Source organism: Theropithecus gelada, chromosome 5, assembly GCF_003255815.1.
Source record: "Theropithecus gelada isolate Dixy chromosome 5, Tgel_1.0, whole genome shotgun sequence".
Lineage (NCBI taxonomy): Eukaryota > Metazoa > Chordata > Mammalia > Primates > Cercopithecidae > Theropithecus > Theropithecus gelada.
The window spans coordinates 2,894,921-2,909,267 of record NC_037672.1 but is presented as its reverse complement, the minus strand read 5'-3'; the positions used below and the strand labels follow the sequence as shown (position 1 = coordinate 2,909,267).

The 14,347-nt window shown below is 45.7% G+C and overlaps 1 protein-coding gene across 12 annotated transcripts in view; it reads right to left on the bottom strand.

Moving 5' to 3' along the window:
• ADD1 (adducin 1) overlaps positions 1-13,214 on the bottom strand; it is a 92,265-nt gene extending 79,051 nt beyond the window's left edge. For 8 of the 12 annotated variants that reach the window (XM_025384727.1, XM_025384735.1, XM_025384729.1 and 5 more), the window contains exon 1: positions 13,040-13,214. The gene's annotated coding sequence lies outside the window, so the exon portion shown is untranslated. Of the gene's footprint in view, positions 1-12,235; positions 12,915-13,039 lie in introns of those variants that run through there. The other 4 variants (XM_025384739.1, XM_025384733.1, XM_025384728.1 and 1 more) reach the window with 3 other exon arrangements.
• Between the last annotated feature and the right edge of the window lie 1,133 nt (positions 13,215-14,347).

Genomic DNA, 14,347 nt, shown 5'->3' with positions numbered 1-14,347 from the left:
ATAAGAAAGTTGGCTGGGTGTGATGGCTCAAACCTGTAATTCCAGCACTTTGGGAGGCTGAGGTAGGTGAATCACCTGAGGTCAGGAGTTTGAGACCAGACTGGCTGACATAGTGAAACCCCGTCTCTATTAAAAATACAAAAATTAGCCAGATGTGGTGGTGCACACCTGTAGTCCCAGCGACTTGGGAGTCTGAGATGGGAAAATCACTTGAACCCAGGAGGTGGAGGTTGCAGTGAGCGGAGTTCACGCCAGAGCACTCCAGCCTGGGCAACAGAGCAAGACTCCATCTCAGGGGGAAAAAAAGAAAAAAAAAACAGTCTAGAAACCATTTACTTGAGTTACATGCAGAAATAATAAATACGGAAGGGTAAATATTCCAAGAGAAAATGTCTGACAACTTCCCAGAGCTGAAAGACATGAACCTACAAAAACCAAGCAAAATAAATAAAGATAAATTCATACCTTACACACATTGTAATGAATATGCAGAATAGCCAAGGCCAAAATAAAGAAAAGAAACTTCTAACAGAAGCCGGAAAGAAAAAAGACAGATCACCTACAAGGGAATAACAAACTGACTACTGCCAAACTTGCCAACAGAAACAACAAAAGTAGAAAACAGTAGGATAACTCCAAAATGCTGGAAAGAAATAACTGTCAATCTGGATTTCTATATCAAGTAAAATTATCTTTCAAGAACTTAGGTGAAGGTTGGGAGTGGTAGCTCATGCCTGTAATCCTAGCACTTTGGAAGGCTGAGGTAGGAGGATACTTGAGCCCAGGAATTCAAGACCACCCTGGGCAACATAATAGTGAGATCTGTCTCTATTTTTTTTTTTTTTTAAAGAACTTGTGTGAAATAATTTCCAAGTAGCTAGGATTACAGCCATGCACCACCATGCCCAATGGTGGCTCACGCTTGTAATCCTAACACTCTGGGAGACTGAGGCAGACAGATCACTTGAGTCCCGGAGTTTGAGACTAGCCTAAGCAACACAGCAAAACCCGGTTTCAAAAAAAAAATACAAAAATTAGCTGGGCATGGTGGCATGTGCCTGTAGTCCTAGCTACTTGAGGGCTGAGGTGGGAGGATGACTAGAGTCCAGGAGGTCAAGGCTGCAGTGAGCTGTGATTGCATCACTGCACCGAGGCCTGGGTGAAAGAGTGAGAACCTGTCTCAAAAAAAAGAAAAGAAAAAAACTTGTGCCCTCCAGCCTGAGTGTCAGAGGAAGACTGTGTCTTTAAAAAAAAAAAAAATTGGGAGGCCAAGTTGGGTGGATCACGAGGTCAGGAGATTGAGACCATCCTGGCTAACACAGTGAAACCCCATCTCTACTAAAAATACAAAAAATTAGCCGGTGTGGTGGTGGGCGCCTGCAGTCCCAGCTACTTGGGAGGCTGAGGCAGGAGAATGGCGTGAACCCGGGAGGCGGAGCTTGCAGTGAGCCGAGATCCGGCCACTGCACTCCAGCCTGGGCGAAAGAGAAAAACCCCTACACAAAAAAAAAAAAAAAAAAAAAAAAAGAATATTAAGAGTATGTCATTTCCAAACCAAAAGATGGAAGAATATTAAAAAAAAAAAAAAAAAAACAACTCCCAGTTGTTTAAAAAGGCAAGCATGGGGGAGAAAAAAAAGAAACAGAACACAAAATCTAAGATGATAAAGAAAGTACAAATTTATCAGAATCATAATATAAATGTACTAAATTATGCCAGTTAAAAGACAGAAATTATAGGTAACTTATAAGAGACACTCTTTTAGTAAGCTGAATAACAGTCCCCAAATTAAAAGGTCCAAATAATGCCTAGAACCTGTAAATATTAATTATATCTGTAGTCTTTGCCATATAAAGTAAGTATTTTGGGATTGTGAGACTATCCTGGATTACCTGGGTGGGCCCTGAATGTAATCACAGTATCCTTATAAAATTGAGGTGGGGGACATTTAAGCACACAGAAGACAAGAAAGCAATCTAACCCGGGTCACAAAGATTGGAGTGATGCAGCCACAGCCAAGGAACGTGGCAGCCATGAGAAGCTGGAACAGGTGAGGAACAGATTCTCCCATATCACCTCCAAAGGAACAACGCACAGCCCTAGCAACACCTTGACTTTGGTCCAGTGATATTGTTTTCAAACTTCTGGCCTCCAGAACTATGAGAGAATAATTTCTGTCGTTTTAAAGCACCACGTATGTGGTAACTTGTTACAGGAGCCATAAAAATACTAATATACCCATGAAACAGAACACAGTCTGAAAATAAATGGACAAAAATACAAACACCAGGCAAACACCAACCAAAACAAAGCTGGAGTAACTATATTAATATCAGACAATGAAGACCAAGAAAATAAAAGCATTTATTCAGAATGGAAAAGGCCACAAACCTAAGTACAATTCAACAGGAAGATGAAAAGTATAAGGTTATACACACCTAATAAAATACTGTCAACATATATGAACCAAAAATTGCTAGCACTCACAGAGAAATTGACAAATCTACCATAATGAGATTACCATAATAATCTACCACATTGCTCAAGTCAGTAACAGTAAATAAGAAATACGAGCAATGCAAGTAACAAGTTAGATCATTAGAGATATATAGAACTTTGCACCTCCCTGCTTTCTCACACAAATTAAATACATGTTGTTTCTTGCTTGCTTGCTTGTTTTTTTAAGATGGAGTCTTCTGTCGCCCAGGCTGGAAAGCAGTGGCATGATCTTGGCTCACTGCAGCCTCCGCCTCCTGGGTTCAAGCAATGCTCCTGCCTCAGCCTCCCTAGTAGCTGGCGTGTGTGCCATCACGCCAGGCTAATTTTTTTGTATTTTTAGTACAGATGGGGTTTCACCATGTTGGCCAAGCTGGTCTCGAACTCCTGATCTCAGGTGATCCACCGACCTCGGCCTCCCAAAGTGCTGGGATTACAGGCATGAGCCACTGTACCCAGCCCATATTCTTTAGAATACAAGGAGTGTTTATAAACATTCGTGTCATATCTGGCAATAAAGAAAATCACAACAAATTCCAGGGAATCAGCAGCACACAAGCCATTTCTCTGGGTGCAATGCAATTAAAACATAGTAACAGCCAGGCGTGGTGCCTCACGCCTGTAATCCCAGCACTCTGGGAGGCTGAGGTCAGGAGTTCGAGACCGCCCTGGCCAACATGGTGAAACCCCGTCTCTACAAAAAATACAAAAACTAGCCAGGTGTGATGGCGGGCACCTGTAATCCCAGCTACTTGGGAGGCTAAGGCAGGAGAATCGCTTGAACCTGGGAGGCGAAGGTTGCGGTGAGCCAAGATTGCACCACTGCACTCCAGTCTGGGCGACAAGAGCAAAACTCAGTCTCAAAGAAAAAAACACAACATAATAACAGAAGAGTTTCTTAAAACCATATATTTAGAAATTTAAAGGTACATTTTAAAATAATTTATGGGTCAAACAAGAAATCATAATGAAAATTTAAACATACATTATTTAGTAATAAAAATATTACAGTTGGAAACTATTGGCTTCACTAAAGAGATGCTTCTAGAGAGCCATATAGCCTTAAACACTTACATTAGAAAAAGATGCCGGTGGCTCACACCTATAATCCCAGCACTTTGGGAGGCTAAGGTGGGCAGATCACCTGAGGTCAGGTGTTTGAGTCCAGCCTGGCCAACATCATGAAACCCTATCTCTATTAAAATTACAAAAATTAGCTGGGTGTGATGGGCTCCTATAATCCCAGGTACTGGGGAGGCTGAGGTGGGAGAATTGCTTGAAACCGGGAGACAGAGGTTTCCGGGAGTCAAGATCGTGCCACTGCACTCCAGCCTGGGCAACACAGTGAGAACCTGTCTCAAAAAAAAAAAAAAAAAAGTGACCAACTTCTAAAAAGTTACAAAAAGAAGAGAGTAAACCCCAATCTAGCAACCTGTACATTCATTATGCTTTAAACACTATATGTAATTTGTATTCTTAAAACAACTCTGATGGTTAGATTACAGCTATTTCCACAGCTACAAATGTCCTGGTTATCTGAGTTTAAAAGCACCTTCAGGCCTGCCTGGGCAACATAGCAAGGCCTCGTCTCTACATAAAAATTTTTTTTTAGTTAGCTGGGTGTGGTGGAATGGGTCTGTAGGCCCAGCTGCTCAGGAAGCTGGGTGGGAGGACTGCTTGGGCCCACGAGATCAAGGCTGCAGTGAGAGCCAAGATCGCACCACTGTACTTCAGCCTGGGTGACAGAGCAAGACTCTGTCTCCAAAAAAATAAAATAAAAACTTCCTGCTTTACAAAACAATCAAACACCTAGTACAGAAAACAGAAGACACTGAATGCTGCAGACACCCTAGGTCAGCGACATTGCTGGTGATTCTGTTGTCAAAGCATGTGTGCTTGAGTCCCTGGAGACGATGCTCAGAAAAAAACTGAAATGGAGTATCTGCGAAACCCCATCTCTACAAAAATCAGCCGGGTGTGGTGTGTGCACCTGCAGTCCCAGGTACCCAGGAGGCTGGGGCACAAGAATCACTTGAACCCGGGAGGCAGAGGTGCAGTGAGTCAAGATCGCGCCACTGTACTCCAGCCTGGGCGAAAAAGTGAGACTCTCTCTCAAAAAAAAATAAAATAAAATAAAAGAAGAAGAAGAAAGAAAAGAACAAAAAATGAGTATCTGGATGGTGGAGGTCATCTATTTCCCCTAAAGACTGGTCAATCAACATCACATCCCTTCCTACTGAAGTAGACAGACACTCAAAAGAAAAGGGAGTTCAATCTATGAGACTAAAGACCATTCCTAACCTTGCTTCCTGCCTGAAGCCCTATTCGACAATAACTTGATTAATGGTATCATCTGGCAACAAGGTTGGCCTCTTAAGAAAATCTTAGGGGCTGGGCACGGTGGCTCAAGCCTGTAATCCCAGCACTTTGGGAGGCCGAGACGGGCGGATCACGAGGTCAGGAGATCGAGACCATCCTGGCTAACACGGTGAAACCCCGTCTCTACTAAAAAATACAAAAAACTAGCCGGGCGAAGTGGCGGTTGCCTGTAGTCCCAGCTACTCGGGAGGCTGAGGCAGGAGAATGGCGTGAACCCGAGAGGAGGAGCTTGCAGTGAGCTGAGATCCGGCCACTGCACTCCAGCCTGGGTGACAGAGCGAGACTCCGTCTCAAAAAAAAAAAAAGAAAGAAAGAAAGAAAGAAAATCTTAGGCCTGTAATCCCAGCACTTTGGGAGGCCGAGACGGGTGGATCACGAGGTCAGGAGATCGAGACCATCCTGGCTAACATGGTGAAACCCCGTCTCTACTAAAAAATAACAAAAAACTAGCCAGGCGATGTGGCGGGCGCCTGTAGTCCCAGCTACTCGGGAGGCTGAGGCAGGAGAATGGCGTGAACCCGGGAGGCGGAGCTTGCAGTGAGCTGAGATCCGGCCACTGCACTCCAGCCTGGGCGACAGAGCAAGACTCCGTCTCAAAAAAAAAAAAAAGAAAATCTTAGAAAGCATGGTTTAACCACAAAGTTCCTACTAAACTGCAAACATACTCAGCTGTATCAGACAAAAAAATACCTCTACATAGGCTTTATTTTGAGAGAGAGGGAAAGAGAGACAAAAAAAAAAGAGCCACAGTGCTCTCTATTGCATCTTCTGTGTCTTTCCCTCTTAAAGCCTGATCCTCCATCCTGTATGTTCTGGAAAAGAAGGAAAGAAAGCACACTGACAGAATCCTCACATATTGTAAGCACTGTAAGTTTGCTTACCACAGCCTCACACCTCCAGTTAGATATGACTGTTACTATTAATACTCTTATTTCTACAGATGAGAAAAATTAGTTCAGAGAATTTCACCATTTTGATCCAGAGCCACACATTTTGAGTGGCAACATTTTTAAAAATCACCCAGCTGTGGTAGTATGCACCAGTAGTCCTAGCTATTCCGGAGGCTGAGGTGGCGAAGATTACTTGAGCCCAGGAGTTCCAGGTTACAGTCAGCTATGATTATACCACTGTTCCCCAACCTGAACAACAGAGCAAGGCTCTGCTTCTAAATGAAGTTCAGCAGTTTTTAGTGTATTCAGAGTTGTGTAATCATCACAATCTAACTTTATAACATTTTCAACACCCAAAAAGAAACCCCATACACATTAGCAGTCATTCCTCATTCCCACTCCACTCTCCCCGGTTGGAGCCCCAGTCAACCCCCAATCTACTTTCTGCCTGCATAGGTTTGCCTACTGGGGGTCAGGTACAGTGGTTCACATTTGTAATCCCAGCACTTTGGGAGGCCGAGGCAGATGGGTCACTTCAGGTCAGGAGTTCAAGACCAGCCTGGGCAATGTGGTGAAACCCCATCTCTACTAAAAATATAAAAATCAGTGGGGCATGGTGGCACACACCTGTTCCCAGCTACTCGAGAGGCTGAGGCAGGAGAATTGCTTGAATTTGGGAGGTGGAGGTTGCTGTGAGCCAAGACTGCACCACTGCACTCCAGCCTGGGCAACAGAATGAGATTCAGTCTCACAAAAAACAAAACAAAACAAAAAGATTTGCCTATTAGAGACATTTCACATAAGTAAAATCATAAAGCATGTGGTCTCTTGTGTCTGGCTTATTTCAGTTAGCATGTTTTCAGAGTTCATCCATGTTGTACCAAGTATGAGTGCTTTAATCCTTTTTATTGCCAAATACTATTCCATCATATGAACAGACCACATTTTGTTGATCCACTCATCAGCTGATGGACATCTGGGGTGTTTCACTTTTTGTCTATTAAACATAATGCTGCTCTAAACATTCACACACAAGCTTTTGTACGGACATATGTTTTCATTGGGCTTTGTATTCTCAAAGGAGGCTTGGGGCAGCTATGACTTTCGCACCCACTCGACTATCCTCAGCAAACCATAGTAAACCCATAGTGAAGAGCCAGTGAGTGCTCCTTTCATAACACCACTCTGCCTAATCTGTTAATGGCTCTGTCTCCTTGAAACAAATTTCAAGCAACAGTGTGCAGATAAGGGAAAACATTTGTTAGGTAACGAACTCCCTAAATCATTCTCAATAAGTTAATTCACAAAGCAAATTTAAATTAAGCCCTTCAGAGTAAGAGGAGAGAAGTGTTTGGGATGGGGTATTCTAAAGGTCCCTCCCAAATGATGACTTTCTCCTCCCCATGCAAACAGCCGAACTGCCATTCCAGGCTGTAGAGGCACACATGTAGTTACATCTACTGTGCCCCATTCCTGAGGGATGCCCTTTCCAGCAAAATCTGAGATGTACCTGTGGCTCTGTCCCCTAACATCAGCCCCAGATGCCAGACTCCCCGGCCCCAAGGCCTAGACGCAGAGCTCATTTGTTCTAACACAAATAACAATATTTTGGAGGCATATATTGCTTGGATCAATTGTATGAACCCTCTTTCCCAACCTCATGAAGCACTGTCTAGGGTTATAATATTGCTGGTAATAAAGTTCAGAAAAAAATAATAATTATATTAATAAGTCATTTGCTGACAGGTTAGTAGGCACCTTTTGGCATTTACTTCATTTAATCCTCACAATAACCATGTAAAATAGGTACTATTGTCACTTTAGTGTCCATACTTCATTATGTGGAGAAAATACGCAGTTGGTAGGAGTATAAACTGATGTAACTTCTTAGGAGGATAATCTGGAAACATCTATGGAAAGTAAAAGTGCAATTACTCTTTGACACGGCAATCTCACTTCTGAGAATGTATCTATAGATATACTTCATAGGTGCCCAAAGATGGAAATGTAAGAATATTAATTGGGGCCAGGAGAGTAATTTGGAAATGTCTACGCAAATGAAAAGTGCAATTATCCTTCGACATAGCAATTTCACTTCAGAGAATATTTATAGATGTCCCTCATAAATGCTCAATATGGAGATGTAATATTAATTGGAGCACTGCTTATAACAGTAAAAACCTGAAGGCTGGGCGTGGTGGCTCAAGCCTGTAATCCCAGCACTTTGGGAGGCCAAGACGGGCAGATCATGAGGTCAGGAGATCAAGACCATCCTGGCTAACACGTTGAAACCTCGTCTCTACTAAAAAATACAAAAAACTAGCTGGGCGAGGTGGTGGGTGTCTGTAGTCCCAGCCACTGTAGTCCCAGCTACTCGGGAGGCTGAGGCAGGAGAATGGCATAAACCCGGGAGGCGGAGCTTGCAGTGCGCTAAGATCCGGCCACTGCACTCCAGCCTGGGCAACAGAGCGAGACTCCATCTCAAAAAAAAAAAAAAAAACCCTGGAAAAAGGCCAAGTGGCTCATGCCTGTTATCCTAGCACATTCAGAGGCTGAGGCAGGAGGATTACTTGAGGCCAGGAATTCAACATCAGACTGAGCAACACAGCAAGACCGTATCTCAAAAAAAAAAAAAAAACAGCCAAGCCTGTTGGCATGAACCTGTACAGTCCTAGCTACTTCTGAGTTAGAGGTGGGAGAATGGTTTAAGCCCAGGAGTTCAAGGCTGCAGCAAACTATGATCACATCACTATATTCCAGTCTGGGTGACAGAGCAAGAGTCTGTCTCAAACCAAAAAAAAAATTAATTAATTAAATATATACTCAACACACTTAAGCTAACAGTTACCAAAAACAGTTATAACAGTTACCAAAAACAGTTACACGCTAGTTATAACAACTGTTTAAAAAGGTACTTCTAGAAAAATTAAGCTCAAAAGGCAAACTGTATCAAATGTGCTTCCCTTCATTCCTTTAAACTCAAGGTTCCTCAACGTACAAAGGCCAGAATAAGCATTAACAAACAACTCTGTTAAAGTTTAATATTATGCTATGTTAAGATTCCTTTTTTTTTTTTTTTTTTTTTTTTTGAGACAGAGTCTGGAGTGCAGGCTGGAGTGCAGTGGCCGGATCTCAGCTCACTGCAAGCTCCGCCTCCCGGGTTTTCGCCATTCTCCTGCCTCAGCCTCCCGAGTAGCTGGGACTACAGGCGTCCGCCACCTCACCCGGCTAGTTTTTTGTATTTTTTAGTAGAAATGGGGTTTCACCGTGTTAGCCAGGATGGTCTTGATCTCCTGACCTCGTGATCCACCCGTCTCGGCCTCCCAAAGTGCTGGAATTACAGGCTTGAGCCACCGCGCCCGGCCAAGATTCCTTTTTTTTTGGGCCGGAGTCTCACTCTGTCCCAGGCTGGAGTGCAATGGCATGATCTCAACTCACTGCAACCTCCACCTCCTGGGTTCGAGCGATTCTCCCGCCTCAGCCTCTTGAGTAGCTGGGATTACAGGCACCCACCACCAGGCCTGGCTAATTTTCGTATTTTTAGTAGAGACAGGGTTTCACCATGCTGGCCAGGCTGGTCTCGAACTCCTGATCTCAAGTGATCCACCTGCCGTGGCCTCCCAAAGTGCTGGGAATACACGAATGAGCCATGGCACCCAGTCTTGCCTCCCACTCTGTTCAACGTCATCCCTCTGCTCACTGAGAAAGATGCGTATCTGGTTGCCTCCTTTGGAAAGGCTTATCAGAAACTCAAAAGAATGCAACCATTTGTCTCTCACCTACTGGTGACCTGGAAGCTCCCTCCCTGCTTCAAGTTGTCCCCGCCTTTCTGGACTGAACCAATGTACTTCTTGCATATATTGACTGATGTCTCATGTCTCCTTAAAATGTATAAAACCAAGCTGTGCCCGACTACCTTGGGCACATGTCATCAGGACCTCTGCAGGCTGTGTCACAGGCACACATTCTCAACCTTGGCAAAATAAACTTTCTAAATTAACTGAGACCTGTCTCAAATTTTCGGGGTTCACATGTTCATCTTGTTCTGAGACTGAAATGTGTGGGTTCAAACAGTGAGCAACTAGAACCAAAATGTTTGGCTTAGAAGAAAAGTAGATACAGGCATATAAAATTGAGAAGGCTGAGTAGAATCCTAGTCTTACTTTTTTATTTTTTTTTTTTAGATGGAGTTTCACTCTTGTTGCCCATGCTGGAGTGCAATGGCACTGCAACCTCCGCCTCCTGGGTTCAAGTGATTCTCTTGCCTCAGCCTCCCTAGTAGTTGGGATTACAGGCACGCACCACCACGCCCAGCTAATTTTTTGTATTTTTAGTAGAGATGGGGTTTCACCATGTTAGCCAGGATGGTCTTGATCTCCTGACCTCGTGATCTGCCCTCCTCGGCCTCCCAAAGTGCTGGGATTACAGACCTGAGCCTCCGAGCTCAGTCCCTTTTTTTTTTTTTTTTAAAGAGACAGAGTAGTGCAGTGAAGTGATCATGGTTCACTGCAGCCTCGACCTCCGAGGCTCACAGGTTCGTACCATCTTAGCCTCAGGAGCAGCTAAGATTACAGGCCCACCCTAGCATGCCCAGCTTCACTGGCTACTTTTGAAGGATGTTAGCGAACCAATTCATTATGTGAAACCTAGTAAATAATGCAGAAGAATTAAGAATTTATCCTCCCTTTTCTATAAAAGGTATACAGTACTTCCAGATAACCAAATAGTGGAGGCATGAAAAATTATCTTTATAAAAATATTCTACTTAATAAAAGAAGTTAGAGAATTCAAATATCAACAATTTCAGTGCTTACTGAAATGACTGTAGGCACTGACAATCAAGGGCTGCAAACAAAGACTACTAATCATTTCTGCCTACTTACCTATGAAGTTTTCTTGACAAAAATAAAGCTGAATTTGATCACACCTTTAGACCTAACGACCAGTTTTCAGTAAATTCTGTATTGTTAAACTACGCCACAGAGTTAAATAGAGATTGTGCATAACTCCACATGACAAACTACCAGGTTTCATCAACAAATAAATTACAGGAGAAAACTAAATATGGAGGGGGAAACTACCATAAAACTAGTCACACTGTATGGATAGCATGTGGATCCAGATTGAAATTGTTAAAAAAAAAAAAAAAAAGAGACAATTCTGAAAATTTTAACACTGGCTGGATATTTGAAAGTATTAAGGAATTACTCATTTTCTGTGATAATGGTACTCATGTTTACCTTTTTTTAAAGTCTTTAAGATATACATATTGAACTATTTAACGGTTAAATGATATCTAGGACTACGGGGATACGATGAAGCAAGATTGACTGTTGAAACTGGATGAGAAAAGGGGTTTATATTATTTTCTCTCTACATATGTGTATATGTGAAGAGGTAAACATGGAAGGAAAGAAAGGAAGGGCAGTCAACCTAACTCTAAGTTTCAAGTAATAAATAAATACTTTATCTTTAAAAGCATTTCAGTATTTACTTTTCTTATTCAAGTCAAAGACTATAAGAAAGAACTAAAAACTAATAATCATGTAAAGAAACAGTTTTTATGGCAAAATCAGTAACACAAAACTGAACACCAAACAAAACCTTCTCAGTATATCAGATAACATCAAAAGAATTAAGGGGAAAAAATGATCAGCTTGTACGAAGTATATTTTAGAAGGAAAACTATCTCACAATTCGGGGACTGGCTAGAGTTTAGACTCACATCACTCAGTGAGTCTCCGAAACTTTAAAATCTAAAGACATCACAAGTAGTAAACTAACAAATCATACCAGCTTGTGCATACCATTGTAAACCACATCGAAACTCTGAAAAGCAGTTTTGATGCCAAAATCATCCACTTCCTTAAAAGACAACTTTACTATTCTAGTTTTCCCCACTGTCAAAATCAAAGGGGTGTATTAAAATTTTAACGTAGGCCAGGCGCGGTGGCTCACGCCTGGAATCCCAGCACTTTGAGGCTGAGGCGGAGAGATCACAAGGTCAAGAGATCAAGACCATCCTGACCAACAGGGTGAAACCCCGTCTCTACTAAAAATACAAAAACTAGCTGGGAGTGGTGGCGCGCGCCTGCAGTCCCAGATACTCAGGAGGCTGAGACAGAAGAATCTCTTGAACCCGGGAGGCGGAGGTTGCAGTGAGCAGAGATCGCACCTCTGCACTCCCGCCTGGCAACAGAGCGAGACTCCGCCTCAAACAAACAAACAAAAAGTTATCATCACTGGCCCTTGTCCATTCAAGACTCCAAAGTTTACGAATCAACTTTCATACAATTCATACCCTCTGCCTGAAATGCCCTCCTCTCTCTGGTGCCTGCTGAACTCCTACCCATCTACTCCAAGCTTGTTTTCAGTAGGTTCCTCTACTCATAGACACAGTCTACCTATCAGCATTCTATTTCCTATCCCCATTAATATCTCAATTTTTCACACAAAAAATCATAACTTACTAGTAATGCATACAGCTATCAGCTATGTTTTTGGTCTTTGGAGATATGATCACTGCTTTCTGGATTCTAGGCATAAATTATGCTCAAACCAACAACAGTTTCAGGCGAACCAAAATATGTTTTTCAAGGTGGGTATGCATAAAGTGAATGCAAATTACCTCCCAACTATCTTGAGCCATTACAAGAACAAAGATAAAAGTCACTGTAATAGGGAAAGGCCCTCTGACATCTCCCAAAAACGAAAATAAAAGATTAAGAAAAAAGAAAAGAAAAGGAGGGCAAAGGTGACCCACAGCCCCATCGCTGATAAAGTTCCAGGATTATCTCCTGAGCTTCCGTCGGCAGATACGGCTTTTCGCTTTTGGCAGAAGCCGTCGTTTTTAAATACGAGAGCCGACAGGCAGTACCCAGACAGGCGTCCGTACACAAACCGCGGAACCGGTCTCCCAAGCAGGATGCTGACCAGCCTCCGGCCAGGGTCCTCCTCCTCCGCCCCGACCCCTGCAGCCCACCAGCCGGCTAGGAACGACCGGCCAGGGAGAAGCCTCGTCCCCGGGGTCCTATCACGCTGACAGATCGGCGGCGCCCTCGCTCCCAGGCTCGGCCCAGGCCGACGGCCCCCGCGGGGACCCCTCCAAGACGCCCTCGGCGGCGAAGCGGCCTCCCCGCCCCCCGCGCTGCCAGGGCCGCTGCAGGCCTCGCGGTCCCCGCCCGCCGCAACCGCGGCCCAGTTCGCCGCGCCCCAGCCGCCTCCTCAGCCCGAACCGGGCCCCCGCCGCCCCCGCTCCCGCTCGCGAACCTCACCTCAGAAGCGAATCGTGGGCAGCACGCGGGATTCCGGGGTGCCACTGCGGCCACCGCCCGTCGGCTCCGACTCCGGCTCCGCCCCCGTCCCCTGGCCCACAGCCGCGGCCCGCCCGGCCTCTCCGCCCCTCAGCCCCTCCGCTCGCCCCCACCTCCCGAGCTGGGTGCGGCCTGCGGCGCTGCAGCCCAACAACGCGCCGCCCCATAGGCCGAGCCGCGCGGCACTGCAGAGCAACGTGCCCTGCGATTGGCGGGGCCCATGAGGGGCGGGTCCCCTGCGGGCGGGGCGATTGGACCCGCCAGACCCGCCTCGGGGCGACCCCGCCTGGGCCTGCGGAGGCCGGGGACCAGCACGGAGTGCACTAGGCCAGCAGCTTTGGGCGCCACGTCATGGCTTCACGATGGCTCGGTCGGCTGCGGCGAGCCCCAGCCGCGTCCGCTGGACACGGTTTCATTGTGATTGACCTCGGCCGGACGGGCTGTCGGAGTCCAGGAACCCTGCCCCCCGCTGCCCACCCCGCGCACTCCCCCAGCAGGCGGGCCCTGCCCCGCGTGGCCCCGCCTTGTGCGGCCCCCAGGCCGAGTTTTGGGGCCCGGGTGGGGTCGAGGCAGTAGGGCCTGTGGGCCCCGATAAGGCTCCACAGAGGACAACTGCCTGGCACCCGGGCCCGGCTTGTGGGTGCTGAGGGGACGAGCGAGCACCAGCACCTCCGCACAACCAGGGAGTGAGCCTGCAGGGCTTTGGCGGGACCAGCCTCAGACCAGCACCTTCCCACACACTGTCCCTCCTGCTGGCGCATCTGACACCCAAAAACACCAGCAAGACAAATGGGCACGGCTGCTTGTCCTCTTGACACCCATAGAAAGCTGAGGTCCAGAGCTGGGCAGTGGCAGAAGAGTGTGGAATCCAGACCTCCCTGCCGAGCAGGAGCCTCTGTGACATTGCCCCACAAGGGTCAGGGATACCGTCTGGATGGGAGTCAGCGACCCTTGTTCTAACCATTTCTTTTGGACGTTGGCTTTTCCAAGATGACTTTTCTGACAAGATCACAATTCTGTCTCATTCACTTCTGCTTCCCATCGTTAATCACTAGGGAAACACAAATCAAAACCATTGTGGGATACCACTTAACATTCATTAGGATGGCAGTTGAGGCTTCAGCCTAAAATCCCAGCACTTAGGGAGGCAGACAGGAGGATAGCCTGAGCCCAGGAGTTGGCAGACTTGACTATGTTACCTGGGGGTCCTTGCTCCCAGAGGTCCCAAGATGGTGGTGGACCACTTCCAAGATGGTGGTGTGTCCGGAA